Consider the following 8,464-nt stretch of genomic DNA (forward strand, 5'->3'; position numbering starts at 1 on the left):
ATTAATATAAAGTAAAAAAAAAACCTCTTATTTAGATGCATACAGATTTTCTAAACACATTTGTTGAAATTAAAAACATTTTGGGAAAATACTTTCAGATGTGAATTACTAACACCTTTAATCAAATCAATGCATGCTAATAAATCTATATCTGAATTACTGGTGACCTCCCTGCTTGATTCTTAATCAAACTAATGGAAATTATTAACAAATATTGACCAGAAGACAAAAAAAATGACTTTCTCAATTATTCATTGTGATTTTTAATAAATTAAAAGCAGGCGCTTTAGTGAAAAAGTATATTTCAAACTTATCTGTAGTTGATGCAAAGATCCAAAGTAGATCCAAAGCAGTTTGTGGAGGTCAGAGGTTAGACGTTTTGTCTAGAGAACCTAAGGACTCCTTGACTGGGGTTTAAGATCAAGCAATGCAATTTGAGTGCAATTGATCGACTCTCAAAGCTACAGCCACTACACACCAACAAACCGGACCAATCTGGGAAAATGCTTCAACAACAACAAAATGAAGAAACTATACTTTTTTTTTTTATTTGTCTCACATAAACCAATGTAAGAGTAGACAAATAGTGGCTCCTATAGTTTTAAGACCACAATTGATGTTGTTAAAAAATACTTTTTTGTTTTTTTGGCTGCACTTCTTTTGATGTTCTGTGTCTTATCCCACTGTGATCATTTTTTAAGCATTCCCATGTTTAGTCAAAATCAAGTAATTTTTTCAGACATGGTTTATGCAGAGCAGCAATATTTCATTAGAAATAAATAAACCTCTGTGTTTTGGGCTGTTTTGAGTTAATCTTAACTTCCTTAATACATGTCCCCCCATCATGAAAATATGCAACAAAAATACTTTTAAAACTCCAAAATTTGGAATTGGTCTTTAACTCTAACTGTCAAAGGCTCAGCAGTTTGAAAACTGTTGTGTGACATTTTGATGTGGACCCAAGTAAACAGTTTGTTTACCTGTAGCTTGTGACTCCAGAACAGCTGAATCAACCTTGAATAGAGATTTAAAAATTGTGCATTCTTATTTATCTTTGTTTTGTTTTTTTACACACATAGAAAGCAGGAATACAACAATTATGAGAAATGTCCTCATTGGCATGAATACTCAACAAACAAGAAATATTGTAAAGTACTGTAAATCCTCTTGAATTCAATTTGTTTATGACACGGATGAGTACCGGTATGTCAAGCACAGTTTGCACTGCATCCTTTTAGACAAGATTGACTTGCTGTAATGCTGTCTTCAGAAATAAGTCAGCTCCATATCAGAAATATCCCTTCACATCTTCACTCGTGACCCAACTTGCTTTTAGTCCACAAACATAACTGTAGTGCCTTGATTTAACCTACCTTTTGTGTTTCTGTTCCCTTCAGGTTCTATGTATTTTATTGTGCTTTTAAGTGAATTATGGCATCCTTCCCTACTAAAAAGACAATTTATGATGAAGATTATAATGATCCAGGCTTATTTATAAGTCATGTGCTTCTTCAAAGATGCAGAGAGTGAATCCTAAATTGTTTGTGTTGCTGGAAAAATCCCCATTTTGTGTCCTCTGTGGGCTTTAGGGATGAGGCTTTCTGTCTAAACTTGCTGCTACTTGTCCAATGTGCCTCTTTGTTTGTGTGAATGTTGTTCATTTAAAGACCCACTCCCTTGAAAATTGTGTTGTTGGTGTCTGTAACATGTTCTTGTGTAATTTTCTGATGATGAAAGACAAATATAGAGAAAACTAAGCTTAACATTGCATTTCTGAGCGATTCTTTATTCAAATTGTTCTGAATCAACAGCATATGCAAAGTGCTGTTTTAAAATTTGTGTATTTGTCACATAGAAAATACACTGGGCGGGTCACAAGCTTCCTGTTCCGCTCTATTCTGATGCGTCCACTGGTAGACGACTAGATCCACGTGGGACTTTGTTTTCCTCATCTGAGCTGACATCTGGCTCAAAACTGTACGGCTGGATAGTTTCAATATTCCTCACCTCTTTTGTTGCACTGGTAATGTTAGGTTGGGGTTATGAGGGGCTGTGGGCTAACAGAAGAAGGTGTCAACAGATGGAAAAGGGGAAGTGGGGGCGGGGTTGCTTTGCACCAACAGTCCTGCCCCCAACTAAAAGTCAAATTTATGATATCTACTGCCGCTCTGCAGGAATTATGTCCTAGAAAACAACAGGTTTTTGATTTTGATTAAAAACAGCATAATCAAAATAAAAGACCAAAAGATGATTGAAGTGGGACTTTAAAGATGCTTGCTTGGTTATAGTCACGTCAGCTTTATTTGAAGTAAATTTAAAAAAATGTAGTGTTTGTGTTAACCATGGAATAACGGGATATATCTGTTGACAGATGTTAACATATTGCCCAACGATCTCTCTCAGAAACATGTGTTTCAGGGTTCAGTGAGAAATTGCTCAGTCCCTCGATAACACTTGAGTTTACTGTTTCACTTCTAGCAGCTGTTTTGAGGCCCAAACATTAACATGACATTAAATTAACGTGTCAGAGAATTTATGCACGTCTTTGAAACCCGTTTCTGTTTTGACATCAGAAAAAAATATTTTCCTCACAAACAGCAGAATGTGTGGAGATTGTATACTGATTAGGTCATTCAAGCTCCCCACCTTTTAAGAGTTGCTAGAAGGCACGCTGTGTGTGTTTGCAGAGGTGCTGTGGTCTGTCCTTTATAGTGTGAAAGCCCAGTCAGTGTGTGTGGGAGCCAAGATCTAAAGAAAGGAGGTCCATGCCCCTGACCTGACCCTGAATATTTTCTAATGTGCTGGTTTACTAAAGTATCCGTGTCCCCTGAGTGGCTTTGACAGGCCGCTTCCGTAGTAATGGCTCTTAATTTCTTCGTAATTGCTATCTTTTAGCAATGACAAGTGACCCTTCACTTAAGCTAAAGCAATCTTAATATGTAGAAAACCACAGGTTGCAGGGGTCCTTTTGCTCCTGTTCCAGAAAACCCGGGACCCCTGCTGTTCCTTTGGCCTGGGAGAGATTTGCGTCGAGTGTGAGGCCCTAACCTGAGGAGACAGAACGCATTGAGTCATGTGCTTGTCTCGGGATGAGTGTTTGTGCTGGGCAGGAGGGTGGAGAGGAGGGGGAAGTAGAGGGCTACAGGGTCAGAGGAAAGACGGAGTTGGGGGTGGGAGCGCGACTGCTGCAGGTGAGGGGGATTAGCTGCAGCTAGAGGCCCAAAGAAACTAAATACAGATCTGTCAACCTAATCCTCACAAATACAAAACAGAGCTGCCCTCCCTTCACAGTCCACATAGTTCAGCACATCCACCTCCTGCTCCTCTGTCCCTAACCTTCAAACATGCACATTTTCTACCCCAGGCTCATTTCATCTCTGTTTCTGATCAGCTTTTGGCCAGGGCCAATCTGGCTTTGCAGCCCCTTCTTTAGCCAAGCATCCGCAGCAGAGAATCTAAAGGATTACTTGTTGTTCTCCATGGCTGACAGAGCAGGGCGGACTTACGGAGTGATGAGTGCAAGAGTCAAAGGGGCAAGGCCCTCTCTCTGCACAAGCCGGAATCTTAATGGGACCTCTGTCTGGAGCTGCATTAAAGTGGCCGGACCTTTATCAGGCCCACACACCTCAGTAATGGATGCTGATTGGTTTTAGGCTGGCTGAGGAGGCCTTTTCAGTGTCAAGCCCCAACTCTTCCCTAATGACGCAAGTGACAGACTGCGTGAGTGATAACATCCTGCAATAGATCACCGCCAATGAGCAGGGCATTACGGAAAGCTTAACTAAAACGGTGTCTCTGACTCTCGTCAACAGCAGCCATAACTGATGGGTCTGGCCGGGCCGCTGAAGGCTATAAATCGGATCCAAGTTACTCTGGTGTTCCCAAGTGGCATATCCAGTTGCAGACAAACACAGGGCGGACAGGACATACCTCACAGAGGCGAAAGTAGGCAGTGAGTGAAGGCAAAGAGACCTGCAAGGTGCAGCATTTCAAATGAGATAGATATTTCCTTCAAGAAAAGCCATTTTTGACATGTGATAAAACAGATTTGTTGCAGAAGTTTTAAGCGACTTAAATGATGAATGACACACGCTTCTCGTTTTTATTTCTTATCTTCTCTGACTTTTTATTAAAATTCCTCCAAACCTAAATGTGTTCCACAAAGTTTACCCTTTCAAAGCTGTTTCTTATAGCCACCCTCTCTTTTCTCCTGCCGGTCTCACAGCTGTGTCTCATATGTTCTTGAGGCCCCTGGAAGTGTGAGACATCAGAAGGGGAGCATTTGCAAAAAGCTCAGCTCCACCTGGTTAGACTGTTTTAACAGGCCATCAGTTTGCGCGTTGTCCACAAAGGGGCTCTGGCAAAAAAATAAAATGCAGGCAAGAGAGAAATAGAAGGTGGGGGGACATTCAAATAATTGCGCCTGCACCTCTTTGTGTCCTTGCACCCGGACCTCACACTGCTTCCGCTGAGGAGGGGTTCACCAAGGACAAAAAAAAAAAAAAAACACGTTTTGCTGTCTCATCTGCTTGATCAGACACCCCTCCGGTTAACCTCATCCGCCGCCTTGCATCCACAGGTCTTCAAAGGCGCTTCTGCTCTCTGAAGCAACACATGAAATAAATATTAATCTGAACTCTGACCACATGTTTAAGCTGCTAAATAGAGCTAGGCAAACAGGCTGGTGTGTGGTAGCTTTCAGAGTAGATAAAATGAATGATCTTCAGATGAGTTTTAGAGCAAAATGAATATTTTATTGTGCGGCTGTGGTCTACTCGGAAGGTGGTGACAAGCTGTAACCTGTTGGTCTGTGATGAAGAAGTATGTATTTGCGCACTAGCCATAATGAGGAGGGTGAATGTGCAGCAACAACGCCCCAGGTGAAATGCTTTGTGTTGAACCTAAAACCCTTAGAAATTGACGACTCTATTCTTCTATTTAAAGTAAATCCAAATATCAGGTTTATCCTCTATTTTTGAATGTTCACTTAAATACAGTATGGTTCTGTTTCCTTTTTGCCGCCAAACGTTTCGTTTGGTCTGGCACCTTGAAGGAAAAGGTGAAGATTTTCTTGTGACAGCTTTATCTTACGTGCTCTGCTGATGGTTTTTTGAAATCTTTTTTTTTTTTTCTGCCTTTCTGCTTTATTTCTCCCTGTCAAAGGCCTCTCAGTGCAGCTCACCCATCCTGGCCTCAGCTTGTGCCCACTGTTTACCAAGGCTGTCACCGGGGCCTTGGACGCCTAAACAAAGGGGGGTCTGTTTCTTTTGTACCGTCCAAGATTGTCAGTGCCCCCATGGGCACAAAACTGAGCAGAAAACCTGGGGAGGGGGTTGTCGGAAAAGTGCAAAGCCGAGGGAATTTGACCACACATCCTAAAAGCAAAGGGAAAGAAAGTGAGAAAGAGAGAAGGAGGTGGTGCAGTCGTGTCCTTTTGGATATTTAAAAAAGAAAATCTGGGATAAGGAACGGCAGAATGTTCTGGCACTTGAAGCAGCTTGCTTGTTTGGGGGGGGGGGGGGGGGGGGGGGGGGGGGGGGGGTAGAAGGGGCCTTTAAAGCCTTTAAAGCAGAAACAGCCACTTTAAAACAGACAGGAAAGGGAGCAGAATTAACTAAGGAAGACCTTAAAGGCCTGTTCACACCGGGACGAATTTCGCCGCCGAATTTCGCCGACGTTTAACGCCTCGTGACTAAACAAAGGGCACCAATGAGAGTGTGCACACCGACGCGAAAAAACGCCACGCGCCAAAGCGTCAAAAAAAAAAAACGCCTCGGGTTCGTTTTTTTTTTTCGACGCGTCGCGTCGAAATCTATTCGACCAATGAGAATGGCGCTTTTGCACACGTGTCTGGAGCTTCTGAAGTTACAGTAAAACACAACTTGGGGGCGCTCAAACACAAAACTGCCTTGCTGAGCACACATACCAGCGAAGAAGATAGACGCCAAGTAGCGTCAACACTGCCGCAAAGAAATAATGACGGACATTCTAAAATATCCCCTTACCAAGTACCAGTTGGAGCTACTGGTGCTTGAAATATTCATGTTTTCTTTGTTTGATTCTGACAAGCGTGTAAATACTTGCTCTCTTCTTCTGAGTGAAAAGCGACTTTAAGAAGCGTAAAGTTGCGCAGCGCCACCTTGTGTACAGGAGTATTTCTGTTTTACATTAAGCGCCATCTAATGTCAGGGAATGAAATTGCATGTTCGCTCGGCTCACCGTCAGCGAAAATCGCCTGGGTGTGAACGCAAAAAACGTGGCGAAAAACGCTGGCGAATAACGCCTGGCGAATATTCGTCCCGGTGTGTACGGGCCTTAAGACAATCTTTTCTCAATTACTGTTAAAGCTAAATCCTTTGATGTTCTGTTGAAGTCTATCATCAAATCAAATCAAACTTTATTTATAAAATAGCGCTTCTCATGCATTGCGCAGCTCGAAGCACTTTAACATTATAAACAGAAAACACACAATATTAGAATAAAAACCCAACCCACCCTTCACCTTTCCCACTACCCTCTGTTAAAACATGCAACCCATGACCCCCACGTACAATGGATAATGACTATGTAACTTCTAAAAAAATAAATGAAAAAAAGGCTTGGCTCTAAATGATCACATGTCTTTAAGCTCCGACAATCTTCAAAAAAAAAAAAAAAACTGCACCCAGTAAATCTCTGCAAAGTTAAACTCCAGCCGCCCCAGCAAGGGCGACAACCACGGCAACAACCACCGACCAAGCCGGCAAGCCCTGGCAGAAATGATCCCCACAAGAACACTGGGGCTAAAATCATGATAAGATTCTAAAATGAAAGACATAAGATGTATGTAAAAACATAAAATTGAGAATAAGATGCATAAAATGAAATTAAATACATAAAATAGCCTATACTAAAACTAATAGAATAAATTATCAGTTAAAATCAACTAGAAATTAAAAAGGTGGGTCTTGAGCCTCTTCTTGATAATCTCTACAGTCTCTGTGGCCCTGAGGTTCTCCAGCAGACTGTTCCACAGGCGAGGACCATAATGGCAGAACAAAGCCTCACCATGTGTTTTGGTCCTCACCTCAGGAACAACTAAAAGGCCAGTACCGGAGGACCTCAGGGTCCGCGAGGGCTCATATTTTAAAATAATATAATATAAATAAGAAGGCCTAGACCATTAAAACATTTATAAACCATTAAAAGAATTTTAATGGTCATCATTTAAGTCCCACTCCAATCATCTTTTGATCTATTTTAAAAGCATTGTCAGTGTTTTTTTTTTAAATTATGATTGTTATTTTTAGGCAAAACAAAATAAATGTTATTTTCAAGGACATATCGTTTCTTTAGAGTGGCAGTTGCTCAATAGAAATTCGCTCCTTCCCCTCCCGTTGCTGAGAGCTCTCTGTTTACAATCTCTGCTTGCTTACACACATCCTCACATCCCCAAGCTAACATTAGCAGTGCAACAAAATGCAAACTACATCGAAACAATCCAGCCGGACAGCTCTGAGCCAGATTCCACCTCAGTCGGGGAAAAAAAAGACGTACTTGGATCTAGTCCCCTACAGGCAGATATACAAGAATGGAAGGAAGCAGGAAGCTTTTTGACCACCTTGCGTATTTCTATATCACAAATAAAGTGGATTTCTGCAACTGCTCCTAATTCATGATTTAATTAAGAAATACTCAGAAATGGCGCTCTAAGCGTAATTTTCTTTATAAATGTCCTCCATGATGAGAAAAATGACACAAAAAGATGTAGAAAAAAACTTCAATAACACAATTTACATCTGAGTGGGTCTTCAAAAAATAAAACGTGCATATTTTAGCCCGAATGAATGTAAACTCAAAAGGCTAATAAGGCTCTCCTCTTGTTTAACTCCTTTTGGGCCATCTGAAAACCTTGACAATAAGGATCAGGGGCGTTCGATTTAAAAGTTGTGTTTAAGAGGTGCCAGTGCCAGGGGTACAGATGGGGAAGTAAGGCAGCCGCCGAACATCTGCACCTCTCCTTTGCAGTCTGCACTTTTGCCTTTGTCGCAAACTTCCTGCTCTCTAGCAAAAAGGCGGACGTAGAAAGCTGGAATGCCTTCAGAAATGCAGTAGGGCATAGCAGCTGCTGGGTGCTTTGAAAGGACAAGTGAGTTTAGTCCCCAGGTGTTGGTGCACCTGCAAGTCACTCACCATTATAACAGCCATGCCAACCTATTATGAGGCATGTGATACATAGTGAATTTATGCTAGAAAGCATGCTGTTAAAATACAGATTCAAGGTTTGGAGTCTTTTTGTTTCTAATTTCAAGGGACTTACGCAACACACTTCATTGTTTAAGCACTTTCTTCAAGTTTATATAGAAATATTATCATTATATGTCCAACTGAGCTTTATATTCCTCATGTTCAAAGCCAAACGTCCTTAAATTCAGGTATAGAAAACAAAATCACCCTCTTTCTCTGTACCCCTCCTCCTGCTCCT

This window comes from Oryzias latipes, chromosome 7 (assembly GCF_002234675.1).
Source record: "Oryzias latipes chromosome 7, ASM223467v1".
NCBI lineage: Eukaryota > Metazoa > Chordata > Actinopteri > Beloniformes > Adrianichthyidae > Oryzias > Oryzias latipes.